Raw genomic sequence first — 20,137 nt, 5'->3', positions numbered from 1 at the left:
GCAGCCAACAGCTCTGGCTCCCTCTGTTGTTTGTGAGATGTAATGGACTCTGTGGGTGAAAGAGAAATGGTGTTACTGCATGGTAGCAACGTTAGTAGTTATAGTGCTGCGTGCAATCTGGGGTGTGTTGGATAGTGAGTGGGTGGAGGGGTTAGAGGGGGCAGAAGGGCAGGCAAGGGACCCAGAACGAACCAATCCATGCCGCCGTAGCTCGATGTCTGACAATGGGTTCAGCTCCAACCTAACCGTGCGTCTTGGGTTTCGCTTTGGCAGGATTGGGCGCTGGATCTCCTCGACGGGCCCCCCGGGCACCTCCGACCCCAGCGTACAGAGGCCTGAAGGACCAGGTTGTGCATCAGGAGGAGGTGGTGTAGGGCAAGAGTGGGAAGTAGGGGGAGGGGGAGGAGGGTGGGAGGAGAGAGGGGGAGAGGGAGGTGGAGAGGCATGGGGAGAGGGAAGGGGAAAGGGATGAGAGGAGGAGGAAAGTATAGTTGGAAGAAGGGGGGTGGAAAGAAGGGTGAGTTTAGGATGAGAGGAGTGAGAGGGTGGGGAGGATTTGGAGAGAGATAGCGGAGGGATAGTTATAGAAGAAGTAGGATGAGAGAGGGTAGTAGGAGGAGGAGGGAGGAGTAAAGAAGAGGAAGGTGGGGAGGAGGAAGATAGGAGTGGAGGCCCTGCTGGGTGTGGAAGTGGTGGGAAGTTGTAAGGGGAGAGCTGAGATGACGGAGGGACCTCCTTCTGGGGTTACGAGGTCCCTCAGTGTGGAGACAGAGGAGGCTGTGAGTTTCCTCCTATACGCCATTGAAGTGCCTTGTTAAAAGATGCCTGTGCGAAAGGTGGAAGGTCCTGCAGCTGTGTGGTAATGAATTTGTCATAGTGATCTCTGAGTATATTCATGTTATTGTTCATCCATGTGTCTGTGTTAAGTTTGACCAGTTCTAATGTGTTATTGTTTGGTGAGGAAGGTTTTATGAAGGATGTTTGTCTCATCATTCCTTGTGGAAAGATGCCTATGTGTAATGTGTTATTTATGTTTTCTGAGTGGTGTATGGCCTGTAGGAGTTTGAAATATGCTTTGGTGTGGTGAAAATTATAGTTAATTGTAATGTTTTGAGGTTGGCTGTTAGCCACAGGAGGAGGGGCAGAAGGGGAGCGATGGTTTGCCATTCCCTCCACCCCTCCTCCCGTGGCCAATGTTAGTGGTGTGTACCTATTGTGAAGGGTTATGGGCATACTCGCCACAAAGCTGCAGGACAGTCCCAGCCGACACAAAAACTGCCAAAGTACATGAGAGAATGGTCAACCAGACCCAGAGACAGTTGGAGAAGACCACCTGTAGAAATAAAACTGTTTTTGTTAAAATAAAATAAATAAAAAAAATTAAAAAGCCTTCTCAATAGGCCCGATGAACCTTCAGTAAGGAATAAAGTTGGATATAAAGAAAAGGGGGGTTTTAAGAAAGTTAAGAGAAAGGTAAAAGAAAGTTAGGCAACTTGACACTGTATAATAAAAGGTTACAGTCAGGGTAAGAAGACTTAAAACTTAGGTGTCCTGGCTGGTGGGCTTGTTGTAAAAAAAATTGTTTAATATAGGCTGTTGCAGGTTAAAATCCTCCTGTGAGTTCAAAAAGCAATCACTGCTTTAAAAAAAGTTTAAAATCCAAGTAAAAATGTTGCCATAAAAGGTTTTCAAAGAAGTTTAAAAGCTGAGCTCTCTACGTTTCGCCATCAAAATGGCTTCCTCAGGAGAGAATAGGGTTAGGGTTCATGTGTCATGACTGTGTCATGTGAGTGTCATGTATTCTCTTATGTAGAAAACTTCAAGTAAAGTGTTACCGAAGGATTATAAATTCAATCCTAGATTTTACAGGAAGCCAATACAGGGAGCAATATGATCTATTTACTTAGTTCTTGATTGAGAATGCTGCAGAGCATGTCAGTACATGCATTCTGGAGATTGGAATTGGAGAGATTTGTTTGAGCAACCTAATAATAAGGAATTGCAGTAGTCCAGCCTTGAAGTAACAAATGCATGGACTAGTTTTTCTGCATCATTTTGAGACAGGATATGCCTAATTTTGGTAATGTTTCGCAGGTGAAAAAAGGCGGTTCTTGAGATTTGTTTTATGTGGGCGTTAAAATCCTATCCATAACAGCCTCGAAGTAAAAGATTAATGGATTAGTTTTTCTTCAGGTGCCCCTTTAAACCATGTTCTGATTGATCTTTCTTTTAACTATCAATAATATGAACATAGCCCAACATAACACTTATTCTTTTTTTTACAAAACTGTACATGTGCATCACAAAGCACAATGAATACTGTGAGAAATAGAAGAGGTTTGCCCCATCGGAGATTATCATTCTAGGCTAGTTGTTGGTGACTGAAATGCTTGTTTAGAGAATTTTAGGACAAAGCTAGTCTGAGCAAAATGAAGAGAATCTTCTCTGTAAACATTTAATTTTAGCAACCAGACTATCATAGAAGATTCAGTTCCATTTTACATGTTGATGGTTCATTTACCTTCATGATATTTTTGGCAGCTCTGAAGTTAATATGGCCTGCTAGTGGTGACTGCATCTAGCCTCAAGCTGTTGTAAATGTAAATGAGCAATGTTGACTGTGTATAGTTGAAGGTGGACTCATGCCCAATTAAGGAAATAATTGGTTTGCGGAAGGGCAGAAGAGAAAAAATGATGGAAGGCAGATCAGACTAGTCATATCCAGCTGAGCTTTGTTCTCAACAGAGCCTATTGATGTTCTGAAGGTCAGCCATAGTCCACCGAGAGTCACATGATCTAAGCGCCCTACTCAACGTGCATCTTGTGTTTGTAATTGTGGGTGACGATGGGCCTATGTCGCTCATTGCCTCGCCACGCCTGCTTTCACACATTATATTAAGTCTCCTGACAGTCCTGGCCGCTTACATAGACAACTACTGTTGGCGAGTTACACCATTTTTTTCCAACTAAATGCACTTCCCTTACAAAACCAAAATATATTGCAGTACATTGGAAAATATCATGTGATATATTGGGAAATATATTCCCATTTATGTGATTTAATATTCATATTTTCCAATATATTGCCATATATGTTTATATATTGATAGCCTACATATAAAAAAATATATTGCAATCAAGACCAAAAAGGGCACTATATTTTTACATATAATAGTTATATTACAGTAGTAATATATTAGTAGTATATTATTATAGTAGTGTTTATATTAGGGCTGTCAAAATAACATGTTAATTTGGATCAATTAATTTTAAAAAAGAAAGAAAATAACGCAGATTAATCCACTCCATATTTGAGCTTTATAAGACCTTGGGGTAGAGGTTATATAAGTGGCGTGACAAAATTCAAACTGTAAATATAATCGAATTACGCCGAAAATGAAGCTAACTAGCCGCAATCTGTATACATAGGATTGAAGGGACAGTTGCAGCTAACGAGTTACAAAAAAGTGTTCACAAAAAATCATTAAATTGAAATCTGACACCATTGTTAGCTTTATAAGACATTGGGGTAAATGTTATATAAGTGGCGTGACGGAATTCAAACTGTAAATATACTCTAATTATGCCGAAAATGAAGCTAACTATCCGTGATATGTATGTATACATAGCTAGGACTGAAGGGACAGTTGCAGCTTACGAAACCCCTAGTGTTCACAAAGTGAAAGTGTAGCTAGCTAGCCGCGATATTTTCCCATTGGATTGAATGGAACACATAGCTAGCTAGCTGCTCCTCCTAGCAACAACCCTGACATTCATAAAAATGCCTTTAATTCAAATCAGACTGTTAGCTTTTGTTAGCTTTGTAAGAGTTTGGGGTAGCTGTGATATAAGTGTCATGATGAAATTCAAACGGTAATTAAAGCTGCAAGCAGCAATGGACGGGCCCTCATGCCTCTGCGCACGTCAGGGTTACCGGCAGACGCCGCTCCTTGCGACCGTGCATTTGGGCAGCACTCAGACACCGCAAATTGTCACCAATGAAAAGGGAACACCCCGCTGAGTTCAATGATACCTCACACAAGACTCCACATCATACAGTTCATTAGCTGTGAAAGGGGGCATGGCCAAAATAGAGGGGGCGGGCCAAACCTTTACCAATAAAAATGTATGTCTCTGCTGAGTTCATTGATACCTCACATAAGAATACCATAAATGGGTCACCATTTATAAAAAAAGGTGTGGCTAAGCACAAAGGGGCAGGCCAAACAATCACCAATGAAGAAGGAACTCTCTACTGAGTTCAATGACACCTCACACAAGACTCTACCTTAAACGGTTCAAATGGTATGAAATGGGGCGTGGCCTGAGTAAGTGGGCGAGGTTAAAGTATAGGGGGCGGTTCAGTATCACATGTTGACCGCACATTATAAGTTTCATGTAAATCGGATGATGTTTGTCATATAAGGCGCATTTCCTGTTGCCAGCGGGGGATGCTATGACTAAAAGTCAATTTTGGCCTGTAGGTGTCCTCAGGCCTGGACCCTTGTCAATTGTGAGACATTTTGGGCAGATACGACAACGTACACTCAAGTTACAACAACTTCTTGGTTCATCGCTAAACACTCAAAATGCCCGCCATGCCACGGCCACACCGAAAAGTTTTTCTTTTAATAACTTTTCATCTTTAGCGTCTTAAGATGGCACAGACCGAATTTAAAGTTGATCGGATGAAATCTCTAGGAGGAGCTCGTTAAAGTACGAGCGGAGCCCCGGTAGTGCAGTAATCCTCAAAGGGTGAATTTGCTCTGGGTATGGAACCCAGCAGGCTGCCGCTTTCTCGTCAGACTGTGTGGAGCTCCTAATTCCGACACGTCTTTCCAAATTTGCAATTAGCCATCAATTTTCGTACAAGGGCCCATATATGAGCTTTATATAGTTGATTTGTCGCATAGAAAAGTCTCAGAAGTGAATTTGGTAACGAAACATTGCAGTGTCTGGAATATGAGATTCTGTCGCGTCTCTAATGAGTGTGTATGGGGATTTGCTCAACCAATCAGCGCATGTCTCTAATGTGTGTGTATGGGGATTCGCTCAACCAATCAGCGCATGTCTCTAATGTGTGTGTATGGGGATTCGCTCAACCAATCAGTGCGCAGCTTATCTAAATATTCATGAGCATACAATATTTGGAAGAAACGTTCTTGTTGAAAATAGGGCCAAAACACAGGGATGCATAAGGGCCAATAAAATATCATCCAGGCCATTTTCAGCCCAACCAATGTTACGTACCCCATTAGGAGACCATAAGGAACAGTGTGAAATACCCTATATAATCACTCTATCACCCCTTTAATGTACTGTATGTCCCTATGGTTTGTTTTTGTACTGTGGGTTTTGTCTCCTTGTCATTGAGTGATTTTCGGTCTTGTTAGAGCCTGTGCGCCGAGAGCGGCGAAGGCCCTATTGAAACTGAAGGAATTATTATTAGGGCCAAAGCGCTGACAGCGGCGAAGACCCTATTGAAACTGAAGGAATTATTATTTTCTGCAAATGAATTGCCTTTTTCAGGGGATAACATATACAAAAACTCACCAAAATTGGCGGTCACATCAAGTCTGGTGAAAATTTACGTATTTTAAGGGTTTCGGGAATAGGCGCTCAAAAGTTGCTCGGTACCGCCCCCTACAAAGTTAAAAAGATTTAGACCCGGCAGTACGTTTAACGTAGACTCACGAAACTTGGTAGACATATGTAACATGTCCAGATGTACAAAAAACGACATTGGGGCCATACCCTAAACCCAACAGGAAGTCCGCCACTTTCATTTCAAAGTACGAAATTAGTGAGATTTTGGCCATTTCCACGTCGTGCTTTAAAGAAATCCTCCTAGAGATTTCATCTGATCAACTTCAAACTCGGTCTGTGCCATCTTAAGACATTAAAGATGAAAAGTTGTTAAAAGAAAAACTTTTTGTCATAGGGCGTGGCCGTGGCGGGGTGGCCATTTTGTGCGTTTCACCGCCGAAACAGGATGTGGGTGTAACTCAAGTGTACGTTGTCCAACTGGCTCAAAACTTTTCAGGATTTATCAGAGTACAACCCTGAGGACAAATAAAGACCGATATTTACTTAAAGTCATAGTGCCCCCTAGTGGCAACAGGAAGTAGGCCTAAAAGTCAAGGTGCTATACTTTAACAAACTCCTCCTAGAGATTTCATCCGATGGACTTCAAACTTGGTCTGTGCCATCCCACACCTTATCGATGAAAATATATCAAAAGAAAAACTTTTCGTCAGATGGTGTGGGCATGGCGGCCATTTTGAGTGTTTAGCGATGAACAAAGAAGTTGTTGTAACCGAAATTTCACATGATTGACACGGGTCCAGGCCTGAGGACACCTAAAGGCCAAAATTTACTTTTGGTAATAGCGCCCCCCGCTGGCAACAGGAAATCTGCCTTACATGACAAACATCATCCGATTTGCATGAATCTCAGAATGTGTGGTCTACATGTGATACTTTAATATGACCACGCCCACTTACTCAGGCCACGAACCTTTTCATAACATTTGAACCGTTTAAGGTAGTCTTGTGTGAGGTGTCATTGAACTCAGCAGAGAGTTCCTTCTTCATTGGTCCTGGTTTGGCCCGCCCCCTATGTTTAAGCCACGCCCCCTTTTATTACTAATGGCCCGATTGATGCAAACACTTGTGTGAGGTGTCATTGAACTCAGCAGAGACTTCCTTCTTCATCGGTGATGGTTTGGCCCGCCCCCTATGTTTAAGCCACGCCCCCTTTCATACATGCTGACCCATTTAAGGTAGAGTCTCGTGTGAGGTATCATTCATCTCAGCAGAGGCTTCATTTTTAATTGGTGATGGTTGGACCTGCCCCCTATGCTTTAGCCACGCCCCCCTTCACAGCTAATGAACCATATGACGTAGAGTCTTGTGTAAGGTATTGTTGTACTCGGCGGGAAGTTCCCTTTTCATTGTTGACGATTTGCGGCATCTGAGTGATGCGCAAATGCGTGGTCGCAAGGAGCGGCGTCCGCCGGTAACCCTGATGCGCGCAGAGGCGCGAGGGCCCGTCCATTGCTGCTCGCAGCTTTAATTATTTTTCTTTCTTTCTATTATTTTCCCGTCAAATGAATTGGCTTTTTGAGGGGTTTAACATATTCAAAAACTCACCAAATTTGGCGGCCGCATCAAGTCTGGTGAAAATGTACGTATTTTAAGGGTTTCGGGAATAGGCACACAAAAATGGCTCGCTAGCGCCCCCTAGAAAGTTAAGAAAATTGAGCCCCTGCAGTGTGTTTAGCGTAGACTCACGAAACTTGGTACACGTATGTAACATGTCAAGATGTACAAAGAACTTCATTAGAGCCATACCCTAAACCCAACAGGAAGTCCGCCATTTTGAATTAAATGTTCGAAATTAGTGCGATTTTGGCCATTTCCACATGTCGTACTTTAACGAACTCCTCCTAGAGATTTCATCCGATCAACTTCAAACTCGGTCTGTGCCATCTTAAAATGTTAAAGATGAAATGTTGTTAAAAGAAAAACTTTTCGTCATAGGGCGTGGCCGTGGCAGGGCGGCCATTTTGTGCGTTTCGCCGCCGAAACAGGAAGTGGGTGTAACTCCAGTGTACGTTGTCCGATTACCTCAAAACTTTTCAGGATTCATAAGAGTCCAACCCTCAGGACAAATAAACGCCGATATTTACTTAAAGTCATAGCGCCCCCTAGTGGCAACAGGAAGAAGGCCTAAAAGTCAAGGTGCTATACATTAATGAAATCCTCCTAGAAATTTCCTCCTATGGACTTCAAACTTGGTCTGTACCATCCCAACACTTTATTAAAAGAAAAACTTTTCGTCAGACTGTGTGGGCGTGGCGTGGCGGCCATTTTGAGTGTTTAGCAATGAACAAAGAAGTTGTTGTAACTTGAGTTTACGTTGTCGTATCTGCCCGAAATTTCTCACGATTGACAACGGTCCAGGCCTGAGGCCACCTACAGGCCAAAATTGACTTTTGGTCATAGCGCCCCCCGCTGGCAATGGGAAATGCGCCTCATCAACTTGAAATGTGTGGTCTACATGTGATACTGAGGTATGTGAGGTGTCATTGAACTCAGCAGAGAGTTCCTTTTTCTTTGGCAATAGTTTGACCTGCCCCCTAAGCTTTAGCCACGCCCTCTTTTAGAACTAATGACTTGTTTGATCTAGACCCTTGTGTGAGGTATCATTGAACTCAGCAGAATAATTCTGCATTTTTCAGGTGTTTTACATTTGTACATTCAAACTCGTCCTAGTCTGTGATTTCAATCTTCTTGAATCTGTGCAGGTAGTATCTGTTGAGCCTCATGACAAAAAGTTATCAATAGAATTTTGATAGTTGAAAAAATGCGCTGATTTAGATAGCGCTGTTTTCATTCTTTTAATTAATTAGCAAATTCACTTTGAGCGAAACCTACTTTTTTTTAACTCCTCCTTGAGCTTGAGTCCCATCCACCAAAATATGCACGCAGACTCGGTGGACCCCCATGACAAGAATTTATCAAAAGAATTTTGATAGCTAACACAATGCGCAAGTTACAGAGGACCAACTTCGTGTAGGGGGCTGTCAAAACAAGAAGTTGCATATCGTACCAAGATTTATTCCGATTGACACCAAACATGACACAGTTGTTTAGCATAGGTGCTTGATGATCCATGCCAAATTAAGAGTGAATCGGCCATTGGTTATTAATTATTCACATCGCGATACTCACCTACTTTCGTGACAAAAAGTTATCAAAAGAATATTGACAGGTAAAACAGTATGCAAGTTATGGAGGACCAACTTCCTGTAGGTGGGTGTCGAAACAGGAACAGTTGTATCTTGCACACGGCTATTCCGATGGACACAAAACTTAAGACAGTTGTTCCTCATGTGCCAATGAGGCTGTGTGCCAAATATGGCATAAATTGGCCTTTAGTGTTAATTTTTGTAATTAATTAATTAATTATGCAAAACATACTTTTTTTTAACTCCTCGTAGAGCGTGTGTCCCATCTGCACAAAAATGTACACGTAGACTGGGTGGACCCTCATGACAAAAATGCGCAAGTTATGGAGGAACAACTTCCTGTAGGTGGCTGTTAAAACATGAACAGTTGTATCTTGACAAAAGTTATTCCGATTTACATGAAACTTAGGATGTGTGGTCTACATGTGATGTTGCGTATGCCAGTACCCCCCGATACATGAAGCGAGGGCCCGTCATCGCTGCTTGCAGCTTTATTAGGGGTCCAAGCCCGAGTCTGCAAGAACCGGCAGTAGCAGAGCTACGCTGTTCGCACAGCAGGGCTGTGGAACCCTATTGTTTTTCTAAGGATTAATATTATTATTAGGGGTCCAAGCCCGAGGGGGGATGGGAACCGTGTAATGCAAGGCAACGCGGTTCACATCTCCAGCGGAGCTGTGGAACCTGATTGTTTTTCTACTGATTGTTAGGGGTCCAAGCCCGAGAGGGCATGGGAACCGCATATGCAAGGCAATGCAGTTCACATCTCCAGCGGAGCTGTGGAACCCTATTGTTTTTCTACTAATTATGTTTATTTTCCATTATTCTTTTCCGCCTAAAACTCCGACTACAGGACATGGTGCGGGGTTGCCATTTTCAGGACTGGTCCAAAACTCCGCTAGGACCTCAGGTGCAATAATTGACCCACTTCCACCACTAGGTGGCGCTATACCAGAAAAAACGTGTTTGGCCCTATAACTCCCACACCGTACACCCGACATTCAAAAACCATACATCTACGCGTTCCCTGGATCCAACTGAATCATGTGATATAGGCCACGCCCATTTCTGCCTAGACTTTTATACGTGAAAAATCGCGATATATAAAAAACTTACTTTTTCAAACTCCTCCTAGACTGTGCAACCGATCTGCACAAAACTTAGACCGTAGCATCTCCAGATTGACCTGACAAAAAGCTGTAAAACTATTTTGTGTAGCTAACTATGAAAAAAACAACTTTGCCATATCTCGGCCAAAATGAAAGCTATCGACGCCAAACATTAGAGTCTTCTTTGCCATGACCCTCTGGAGGTGCGCCAAGCGTTTTACAAAAATTGGTAACTAGGTGGCACTACAAGTTCAAAAGGTTTATATCTCATGAACGGCTAATCCGATTTACCCCATTAACTCCCATAATACACACTGCACAATGTTCCTTCAATCAAGCTGAATTACTTGATATAGGCCACGCCTATTTCTGCCGAAAAGTGTTTTTGCAATATCGCGCAATGCGCAAAACAACTTTTTTGAACTCGTCCTAGGCCGTGTGACCGATCTGCACGAAACCTTGTATATAGCATCTCCAGATAGACCTGACCGAAATTTGTACAAAGAATTTTGCTATGTTAAAATATGCGCATTTGACAACCAAACAAATTCTCCTAGCTACCTACCACACACATATCATATCATATCTCGGCCAAATTAAATGTTATCAGCAAAGAACTTGAGATCCTTGTTCAACATCCCACTACGATGCTCTCTACCAAATTTGGCGAAGATCGGCGTTTTGTTTTGAAGATTTGTTTTGGCCAATAACTCAATGCATTTAAATGGGAAATTTGCAATTGCAATACCTCTGCCACAGTAAAAGCAATCAACACGAAAACTGTAAGCCGGCTCTATATCGCCCCCTAAGGCGTGGAAGGCCTTAACTTGGACATAGTTGCTACGATCTTCACCAAATGTAATACACATATTGCTCTAATCATTGCGGACATATTTCCAATTTACCTTCATTAGCTCCGTCCAACCGGAAGGCGGACATTTTTAATTATGCTTTTTTCAGGTGTTTTACATTCTTTCAAACTTGTCCTAGGCCGTGATTTCAATCTTCTTGAATCTTTGCAGGTAGTATCTGTTGACCCTCATGACAAAAATGTATCCAAAGAATTTTGATAATTGAAAAGATGCGGAAGTTACAGCACCTTCCTGTCCGAACAGGAAGTTGCATTATCTTGGCAGCAATTATTCCGATTGTCCCGAATGAAAAATAAAGTGATTTGGTGATCGGACCGACGCTATTTAAGCAATAATTCTAATCTATCTTAGCTCATACATGTATGGTCACATAGTACCATTAAGGGACTGTTCGTTATATATTTAAGGGGCCACCGGAGGAGTTTTGGGATCTTTAGTCAAAATAGACTTGACCCTGCCCTCGCCAGTGATAAATTTTCTATGACCCTCCAAAATGACTTGAAAAAGAGGCATAACCCTCCCCAAGAAAGCTAAAATTATTAGCTGACATCAAATGTATATAAATGTAGAATAAATTACTTTTGCTAAAGAGAAAGTTGGAAAAGAGGCATTGATGAGCCGTGGTAACTGACGTCTCCTTCACAAAAAAGTCGATTATCGAGTTATAACTGACCAGTCTGATGTGTGTAAGGGTCTGTATGTGCGTAACGGCACTGCGCTCTGACACAGCACTTCAGAGGCTTCGGATTTATCACCATATCAGTCCAGCTGGGTTTAGATGCTGCCGGGTTTTAATAAAATGAAGCACAAACATTTTATCCAATATAAAGCAGCTGTTTACAGCAAATAGCCTATTGAATCGCCTTCAATGTGGACTGATTTACTAATCCTCTTTCTGTGCCGATTTTGGTTTAAGAGTTTTTATTGAATTCAATTATTTATATTTTAAGCAATAATCGTGCCTGATAACTAACTTATGACACTTAGAAAAGCAAAGGGATTTCATCATTGTACACTCTGAACTGCAATATAATGGGCTATAGTAACGGCTGGCAGGACACCTTGCGCCCTAAATTGACTGTTCTGCGCCTAAGCAGTGCAAAGGCTCATGGGACTGTGTTCTGAATGGTTCCTGTCCTAGTTGACATGTGTTTTAATAATGTTTTGTTAATGTTTTTGGTGTGCACTTATGTTATCTGGGTTTTAGTTTTGTGTGGTTAATTTAGTGTTCATGTTTTCAGTATCTACATTTATTGGTGTTACCATGACTGTAGTCTATACCCTTGACATTCCACTTCCAGGATTGTGTCGTTGCCGCCAGAAAATTCGCCGGATTTCACTCATTTAGGCCAGATATCCATTACCTTGGGCTTCCTTTGTGTTGGCATTTTAAACTCTGGTGGATTAATGATGATTATGGTTAACCTTTTCTCAGATATAGGGTAAATCCAGACAGCCAGCTAGACTTTAAGTCCAATCTGAGTTTTCTGTTGCATGACTAAAAAAACTTTTAAACATACACATGTTCCACCGCAAGAAGTTCCTTCCGAGCCTATTTTGCAGCAGCATCGCAGCTTTTCTCCGGTGCTTAGCACCGCCCAAGACAATTGTCACACCTTCCATTGGCCCACTGAGGCTGAGGCACACACACACACCTCATAAATGTGTACAATTTTGTTGTGACAGTAACCATGCTTTTGTCACACTCGAAAGGGTTTGTGGATTTGTACATGTAATAAGATGTGTGGGGAGAGTATTCAGATGTCGAAAAAATGGCCGAAAAAGAAAAGGATGATTTCCCAAATGAAGTTTTGCGATTGGGAATATTGCATTCTCCTCTAGTGGCTGACCGAGTAGCTCTTTTTTTTCTGAGTTGAGCGTAATACATTTTTTTAGAGGAGTGACAACATTATGAATGATTTAAAAAAACAAAAACATTTGAATGCATTATCAAATTTCCAAAATTGTAAATATTGTAAGTGATTATTTTGCAGTGGTAATATTGACGTGTTTTTTTATCATGGATCTTAAGGGCTGTTTTATATAACACGCCGACTTATTGGGAATTTAGCTTATTCATCGTAACCCCCAGAGTAAAACAAGTCGATACATACCCTTCTCATCTCCTTGCGTGCTGTAACGCTGTCTGACGGTTCCAGCATTAGCTTAGCCCAGCACAGATCCTGCAGGTAACTGGTTCCAACTAGCACACTGCTCTGAATTGTGACAAAAGTGACAAAATAACACCAACATGTTCCTATTTACATGTTGTGATTTGTATAGTCACAGCGTGTACAAAAAACAACGTAACATGAGACACAGCCATCTTCTAACAGTAAACAAACCGGGAACTATATTCTCAGACAGGCTTGCTGCGAGCATATCACTCCGCCCAAGTAATATATTCTTCCGCCTGAGAATATAGTTCCCGGAGCAGTAGGATTGCTGGAACCATTCACCTACATGTTCTGTGCTGGCCTGATGCCGCTGGAGCCGTCAGACAGGCTTACAGCACGCACGGAGATGAGAAGGGTATGTATGGACTTGTCTAACTCTGGGGGTTACGGTGAATAAGATAAATTCCCAATAAGTTGGTGTGTTCCTTTAAGGCTGTCTTACCTGCTTGAGACCAACTTGTCATGCAATACAAAAAGTGTGGAACAATCATTGCACTTAAGTAGGTATTTGATGCCTCAATGGTAAGAGATGTCTGAAATTTATAAGGTTACATTTGAGTGTACAACTCAGTTTTTTAACATGTTTTTTAAAGGTAAGAGTTGGGTCCAGGGTAACACCCAAATATTTGAATTCGTCCACATTTTTAATTGTATGCCCATTTACTAAGACCTCAGGACATTCCTTAAGTTTGCATCTATTTTTTAAAAAACATGGTTACCGTCTTTTCAGTATTCAAAGTGAGACATGAGTTATGTAACCATTCAACAACCTTATGCATTACATTCGTTAATTTTAAAGCAACCTGTGTGGCATTCTTCCCATGAGTGTACAGCACAGTATCATCTGCATACATTATTAAATCAATATCATTACATACTAGTGGAAAGTCATTTACATATATACTAAAAAGCAGCGACCCTAAGATTGACCCTTGCGGGACCCCTATGGTACATCTTTTCAGTGGGGATAATGTATTGTTCATCCGCACGCACTGATGTCGTCCACTCAGGTAAGATTTGAACCAGTTCTGTGTGCTTATTGAAAGATTGCAGTTTGCCAATTTCCCTATTAGTAGCTCATGATTAACCGTATCAAAAGCCTTGCTTAAATCAAGAAAAACTGCTCCCACCACTCCACCTTGATCTAAATTTGTTTTATTTGTTCAAGGAAGTAGCAGCACACTGTTTCACTTGAGTGTTTTTTCCTGAATCCAAATTGCATAGGGTGTAAAAAGGCCTTAGAGTCAAAGTGAGCAATTAGTTGTTCTGCTACAACCTTTTCAATTACCTTTGAGATGACCGGAAGGATGCTAATAGGTCGGTAATTGCTAACCTCTTGTTTGTCACCAGAGTTATACACCGGGGTCACAATAGCAAGCTTTAAGACACGTGGAAAGGTGCTTCCATTAATGGATTTATTTAATACTTTAGTTAAAGGGATGGTCAAAGATTCTGAGTTTTTAAGAAAGCAGTATCAAGACCATAAATGTCCTTTGCTTTACTATTATTCAGTGTTGAGAGTATTTTACCAACCTTTATATTGTTTGTGGGAGTCATAATAAAATCAGCACTATCACAGACTAGGGAATAATTAAATGTTTTTTTAGTGAAATTCTGACCCAGTATTTCCACAGAATTAAAAAAATAATCGTTAAATTCTGTTGCAATAGCTAGGCTATCGTTTTGAATATCATTATTTATTTTGAGCTGTATGCTATCACACTTGGGCTTATCCTTGCCAGTTATTTTGTCAATGGTCTTCCATAGTTGTTTACTATTCCCTTTTGATTCTCTAATGATTTCAAGGAAAAAGGATGCTTTAGCCTTTCTAAGCTGCATTGTAATCTTATTTCTCAGGCCTTTATAGATTAGATGATCAGTAGTTAAACCCGATTTTAGAAACCTTTTTAGAGAGGCATCTCTTTTTTTCATTAGCTCCCAGAGATTACTATTAAACCAAGGCAATCTATGTTTAGCTCTAGGTTTTCTGGCCATTGTTTTTGTATATCTTGCTATTATATCTTAAAGTCAAAAGAAGAACTTACGTTTGTCACAGACTGACAGCCAGTGCAACCAATCAGCTACGAGGAATCATTGTCCAATACGTACCTACCTTTTTCAGTTTGGGTCTCACCAAATGTTAATTTGGTTTTTGCTTTTGCTGTTGTGTTTTGTGAAATGTTGAAGTGTTTTCTGAAATGTAGTTTTGTTTTATGAAATGTTGATGTGTTTTGTGAAATGTTTTGTTTTCTGAAATGTTGAAGTGTTTCCCTCCTTCATGTCCCCCTGAGATGAGAGATCTCTGTATTGTGGGTCTGGAAAAAATTTCCGATGACGTAAAACGACGATTTTTTCGTCATCAGAAGATTTTTTGCCCAGAGACAATGGACTACAGCCAGTAGTAGCTACTTTCGCATGTTTTCAACCCACCCATTGGGGGGTGGACTGTTTCGTTAACCCTTAACATGGACTGCCTAGTGCAGAAATGGGGTGATTGTAACTGCTAACTGCTGGTGGAGTTTGTGACTGTAAAACGTCGACCATTCTACATTCCACGCAAATTTACGGCTGTGTTTATACTCGGTGTTTACAGGTTTACAGCCCACAAGCACTAATGCTAGTATATGTGTTAGCTGAACTTTACGGAGCATATAATGTGTGTGCAGTGCACTAAATGTAGCCTGTTCCGTATTTCGTTTTTATATAATGTCGTTTTATATATTTTAATTGTGTAACAACTTTAGCCACGGTGAAATGTTTCGTGTATATGATTGAAATGACAATTAAACACACTTGAGTTGAGTTGACTGTCTGTCTGTCTGTAAACAGTAGGCCTGGCCTTGGCTACATCGCAACTCCACAGCCTGACTGCTTTCTGAGACAAAGAAACATATGGCTTTCTTAAACAAAGAAAGGCCTGCATGTAGCTGTAGCAGCCTGACATTTCACACATCTATGAGAACTCCATGAAGGGAGGGGGTTTCAAACTGGGGAGATCTAAAAACTACAGACGTTGTAGTTCACACCTTCTAAAACTTTGAATTCCGATTGGCTAAGCGGAACCTAAACACAGCGTGGGTCCACGTCCGGTGGCCGGAATATAAAACTTCACGTCACCACTGAACCATTGTCTTCGGTCGCTAAAGGTTTGCAAGCAAACATTTTCTTTAAATAGCTTCATTTTCCAGACAAAGTGGACTATTGGATCCTGTAAAACACGCACCTCGTTTTTTAACCTCTGCAGAAGAGAAAAAAAGAAAATCAGACAACACAGACACCGCTTTTTCTTTCAAAGTCGACTGGAACTGTTTCCAGATGATTAAACCGTTTCTGTTCATCGCGGAAAATCCGCCCAACGAACTAACGGACTGCACACTAAGTAAGGCTTTAATCGTTCTGGGCAGATGTAGATCAGTGTGTTTATTATTGTCAGTAATGTTAATGCTGCAATTGTTAAGACATTTGAATGTAATTTGATTAATACTTGTGCTACTGGTGCACGCTTTGATTATTAATCTGATTTGGGACCACCAAGTCCAAGTTTTGCTGTCAAAGTCCTAGATCACAGGATGGTTGATATGTTGTGTTGAATAATGTAGCTTGTGAAACTGTATATGCTACACTGCTAATTCTCCTGAGAAGTTAGTTACTGAACAAGAGGGTGGTTATTCTCAGAACCTCAAAAATCAAGACTCCAAGTGCTCTTTTTCCTTTCCCTAAAATGTGCTTTCCTTTCATCTTGTACACACGAACCTAACACACACATACACGCATGCACATGTGACATTGTCTGTCTGCACCACAACATGTCTCCCTGCTACCTTTGGGGCGAAGTGCTTCAAGACCTTCAGCATCGTGGACAGCTCCAGGCAGTTTATGTGTGGGAGGGGAGGAGGAGGCCATTCCCCTCCCACCACCTGTGATTCGCACATTCCTCCCCAGCCAGTGAGGGACGCATCCGTGTACACTGTCACGTATGACGTCACTCTGCCCAGGGGAACCCCAGCTGACAGGGTCTGGGGGTTTCCCCAGTATGACAGGTCTGATTGCAGAGAGGGAGGGATAGTCAGCATTCGCCACTTGTGGCGTATGGGGTCGATGTGCTGACGAAGGAACCACCTCTGGATTTTCCTCATGTGGAGAAGCCCCAGGGGTACTACCATGTAGCCCGCGGACATCATGCCCAGAAGGCGCATGATAGACAGCGCTGACACCTTTGTGCGGGGCGTGGTGCGCGACAGGAGAGAAAGCAGCGCATCTTGCCTCGGCGTTGACAGCCTGGCCCTCATAACAATCGAGTTTAGCACTACGCCCAGATAAACTATCGATTGTGAGGGAACCAATGCGCTTTTCTGCCGGCGAAACCGAGTGTCTGCAGGTGCTGCAGGACTGACACGGTTTGTAGCGCCACCGTTTCCCGAGAGGGAGCCAGGATGAGCAAATCGTCCAGATAAAACAGGACTCTGACGCCTTTTTTCCGCAACGGCTGAAGTGCCGTCTCCATGCACTTGGAAAAAGTGCGAGGGGCCAGTGAGTAACCGAATGGCAGTCGGTTGTACTGAAAAGGAGCCCCTTGGAAAAAGAAGCGCAGGAATTTCCTGTGTCTGGGGATGACTTGGATGTGAAAGTAAGCGTCTTTCAGATCCACGGATTTAAACCACTCCTGGTGACGCACGCATTCCAACACATGTTTGATAGTCAACATGTGGAATGGACGTACCATGACGCACCGGTTGAACTGGGACAGGTCGAGGATGGGGCGAAACCCGCCTGACTTTTTTGGTGTGAGAAAGTATCGGGAGTAAAAACCCTCGTTCTCCTACTCGGGAAATTGCTCCCTTTGACAGCAGTTCCCGTAATTCTGATGTCATGGCGTCTGATTCCGCCTGGGACGACACAGTTGTCTCCAACACGCCCGCAAAGCGAGGCAAGTGGGGAGGCGAACTGGAGTGTGTAGCCCCGTGATATCAGTTTTGACATCCACGAGTCCATGTGTGTCAGTCTGATCCATGCCGCGCTGTGCTCTGAGAGCGGGCTCGCGCATGTCTGTGTGTTGTTCACAGCGAGACGTGGGTAGAACGTGTCGCCCAGCCCATGGTAGGGCCCTGTAGAAAGGGTGGCGGGTCATCGTCGTCCTCATCCCGCTGGCATAGCCAGGGGGAGGAGGAGAACTGAGCAGCGCTCAGAGTAGCGGCATGGCATCTGCTCCTGCTGTCTGCATAGTGAGAGAGCGGTGCTTAGTGGGTGGCTCCGGGGGCGGGTTAGACCAGGTGGGGGCCGCCTTCATGATCCTTTGAAGCCTGCCGGTCGGGGGCCGGCTGTCGCTGCGAAGGGGCAGGCGGAGGGGCGGAGGTCGAAGCCTGGGAGGGCGCAGCCGCAGCAGAGGCTGTGGGGCGTTTCCTCTTATGGCGGTTGGTGGAGTGGTGGCGCTGCCGTAGCCATTCCGCCTCTTCGGCTGCCTGGTGGAGGTGGGATGTGGCTGTCTGTAGACAAAGTCCAAATAGTCCATCGGGAGCTAAGGGACCGTACAGAAGCTCGCGCCTGACCTCCGTGGGTAGCTGTGACATGTGGAGCCAGATATTTCGCTGGGCCACAGTCTGCCACGCCTGGATCCTCGACAACGCCACCGTGGTCGCCGTGCTGAGGGTGAGGATGGCGGTCATAGCCTTGCCGATCTCCGTAGCTAGCTCCGGAGGAAGCGCCTCCGGGTTGGTGGCCATGGCGGAGACGGCGGAGGCTAGCAAGGCTATGTTGTTTTGCGCCGCTAAGCCCTGGGCTGCACACTGGTGAGACCGGTCAGTGACTTGGGCGCAAACCTGGTCCTGGGGGGACGGGGGGGTCGGCTTCCGGTGGCCGAAGAAGGTAGCCTTCGGAAGCAGGATCGACGCCAGGCTCTGCTCCAGAGGGGGGACCGAAGGAAAACCTACCTCTGTGTCGCCATGAACCCGTGTGAACGGGGCATAGCGCGAGACTGGCGCCCTCAGTTTCCCTGGCTGAGAGAGAGCCTCCTCCAGCCGAAGCTCCGTGAAGCGCGGCCAGATTGGGGCCCGTTTGGACGGCGGCTCCTGAGAGTAGATGTCACCGCTCAGCTGCCGTCCCCTTCTCCGTCGACCTCAAAGGCCAGAAAAGCGTCCGCCTGCCATTGAAGCTCTTTAGAAGGCAGGCGGGCGCAGAACGGGCAGGAGGCGTCGGAGGTGAGAGCCTTGCCGGCATGAGAGGCGCCAAGGCAGGTCTCGCAGCGGGGGTGGAGGTCCGGCGAGAAGATGTAGCCGGCCTCGCAGGAGGGGCAGAGGCGGACGCCGCTGGAGCTGGTAGTTTTCATTACCCTTCTTCAACTGCTCTTGCTTGAAGAAAAAGTGGGAGCAGAGCAACGGGTCCGCCCTGTTTTTATACAGTAACTGCGGACGTAGTTGAAGCCTGTGCGGCACGCAAGGGCGGGAAAGAAAATCTTAACGACTGCGCATGCGCAAAGGGATAAACCCATAGCGTGGCTTAGAGGGCGAAGCCTATACGAAATAGAACAAAGCTTCACTGCTGCCATCTTTGGAGTCTTTGTACTGAATTACAAAAAACTCAGGTCTCGCGGACTCTCGGTCCGCCTCTTGATATCACGGGGTTTAACTACCCCCGTGGTCTCGTCACCTCCATCTCTTCTTCACCCACACACACACACACATACACACACAGACATGTCGGCTACATGTCTGTTTGTTTTGCTTTTGTTGTAGTTTGTAACAAGTATATAGGTTTATTGGGTAAACGTGCAGTTTAGTGTCCCAAATTATTTTCAAAAAAATGATGAGGGTCTTATTTGAGACAGTTTAGTTTATTATTTTTTCATTTTCCAAAAACTGAGTGTCCCAAATGATGAGGATCTTATTTGAGACAGGTTAGTTTATTATTTTCCAAAAACTGAGTGCCCCACATCTACCATAAAGCTACCATCAGTCATAATCCCGCAGATTATGACTCAACACCTCTAAATCAGAATCCCTCCCAGATGTAGCGATACCCATGTGCCTAAGTGCTTTGGTTGGTCTGGAGTAGGTCCCGGGTGAGCAGAGCCATTTGTGACTGGGTCGGGGTGCGGCCGGAAAAGCGCCGTAGTGTTTATAAAACGAGTTTTGAGGGGTGGGGGTTAGGCAAGTAGGCCTATCATGATTTCTTTAGGCTACACTGTAAATTGTGGCAATTGTGCCGGGAAAACATTTTGCCTCATTTGCCACAACT

This window comes from Perca flavescens, chromosome 9 (assembly GCF_004354835.1).
Source record: "Perca flavescens isolate YP-PL-M2 chromosome 9, PFLA_1.0, whole genome shotgun sequence".
NCBI classification, from domain to species: Eukaryota; Metazoa; Chordata; class Actinopteri; order Perciformes; family Percidae; genus Perca; species Perca flavescens.
The sequence above is the reverse complement of the archived record's forward strand: the minus strand, read 5'-3'. Positions refer to the sequence as shown.